We start from the raw sequence: 2,216 nt of genomic DNA on the forward strand, positions 1-2,216 counted from the left end.
TGCCAGATTAGGGTGAAACCTAATAAGGGGATCCATAGATTGAGTTAATGCAACCCTAGAGTGTTAATTAGAGAAAAGTCTCGGTTATTCAATCTAGGGATTAGACGTTATTAGACTTGAATAGGGATAATAACATAACTTAGGGGTCTCTACGGAACAAGTCGAATGAATAAATCGTCCGATTTGGAGCCAGAATAACAAGTAAAGTCTAGGTGGATTTTTCCTTAGGTATTGTCTTAAGTCAATCGATTTTTCCCAAAAGCAATTCCCCAATTCTTTTCTCTGTGCGCTTTTAGTTTAGATAATTAGTTAATTAAAAGAAAACCCCATTATTCTTAGGCTAGATAATAAAAAGACAGTCATTACTAGTACTTTTAGTTCCTTTGGGTTCGACAATCCGGTCGTGCTAAAACTATACTACTATTCGATAGGTACACTTGCTTAAATCATGATAATAGTTAGTTTCAAGAACGATTAATTATAAATTTTTAAAACCTATCATGAAACTTCGCGATCAAGTTTTTGGCGCCGTTGTCGGGGAACTAAGATATTAGGAACACTCAATTTTTATTACTTTAGCCATTTATTTTTCTTGCAATTTAATTTAATTTAATATTATTATTATTACTAATTAATTTACTTTTTCTTTCTCTTGACAGGTTTTTATAGTTTATGACTAGAAGAAATCCGTCGAGACCATTACTTTTTGACAAAGAAATCGATCGCATAGTTCGTAGAAACTAAAGAGAAATAAGGCGAAGCTTAAGATACACAGAGAACGAGCAAGAAGACGATACTCAACCCCCAACCGAAGAGATGGCTGAAAACCAAGGCAATCAGCTACCTCCTACAATTGCGGCTAATCAAAATCCTGCTCCACGTACTATGTATGACTATGCTAAACCTTCTTTAACAGGAACTGAGTCAAGTATAATTAGACCTGTTATTGCTGCGAATAATTTCGAACTAAAACCTAACACAATTCATATGATACCGTAGTTTGTTTAGTTTGATGGTTTGCAGGATGAGGATCCTAACACTCACTTGGCGAATTTTCTGGAGTTTTGCGACACTTTCAAAATTTATGGCGTTTCTGATGATGCCATTCGCCTTCGATTATTCCCTTTTTCACTGAGAAACAAAGCTAAACAGTGGTTGAACTCGTTACCATGAGGGTCCATCACTACTTGGGAACAAATGACCGAAAAATTTCTACTAAAATATTTTGTGCCGGTTAAAACAGCTAAGTTACATAATGATATCTCTTCTTTTGTGCAGATGGACTTAGAAACACTTTACGATGCATGGAAGAGATATAAGGATCTATTGCGAGGGTGCCCTCATCATGGGTTACCTCTATGGTTGCAAGTTCAAACGTTTTACAATGGTGTGAATTCCTCGACAAGACAGATGATTGACGCAGCTGTCGGAGGAACCATCAACAATAAAACACCTGAAAAAGCTTATGAATTCATTGAAGAAATGTCACTGAATAACTATCAGTGGCAAGTCATGAGGACTAAGCCAACAAAAATAGCCGGCGTTTATAACGTCACTTAGTTACTATGCTGTCAAATCAGGTAGAACTTCTCAATAAAAAGATTGATGGTTTAGTTCGTTCTACGCAGGTACATCTAGTAATGAGGTGTGACTCAAGTGGAGGAGGTGTGCATACAGAATATCAATCCTTCAATCCTACAACCGAAGAGGAACAAGTCAACTATATGGGTAACAATAACTTTAGATCTGAAAATAACCCATACAGTAATACTTATAATGCAGGTTGGAGGAACCACCCAAATTTCTCCTGGGGTGGTCAAGGGAATCAAAAGCAACAAAATCCTTAGGGTTTTCAACAGCCACCTTATCAACAAGAGAAGAAACCGAACCTTGAAGAGATGCTCTCTAAATTCATCTTGGTATCAGAAACCCGTTTCCAAAATACCGAGACAGCACTTAAGAATCAACAAGCATCGATCCAAGGGCTCGAAACTCAGATAGGCAAGCTATCCAAACTAATCTCCGAATGACCACAAGGTAGCTTACCAAATAATACTGAACCTAATCCAAGGGAACACCTCAACGCAATTAGTACTCAAGATAAGGAAGGATTCATTGCGCTTGAGCCAGAATTGATGCAAGAAACTGTGGTGAGCAAAGGTAAAAGTGAGGTAAGTCATAACAAAACGGTGAATGAAGAATATAGACCTCATGTC

General features: G+C 37.3%; 1 non-coding gene across 1 annotated transcript; it reads right to left on the minus strand.

The window, feature by feature from the left end:
- Window positions 1-1,246: 1,246 nt before the first annotated feature.
- LOC121213481 (small nucleolar RNA R71) lies at window positions 1,247-1,352 on the minus strand. Its single transcript, XR_005908862.1, has one exon. It is a non-coding gene; the product is annotated as a small nucleolar RNA R71 (small nucleolar RNA).
- Window positions 1,353-2,216: the final 864 nt, after the last annotated feature.

This window comes from Gossypium hirsutum, chromosome A13 (assembly GCF_007990345.1).
Source record: "Gossypium hirsutum isolate 1008001.06 chromosome A13, Gossypium_hirsutum_v2.1, whole genome shotgun sequence".
Taxonomy (NCBI): Eukaryota; Viridiplantae; Streptophyta; class Magnoliopsida; order Malvales; family Malvaceae; genus Gossypium; species Gossypium hirsutum.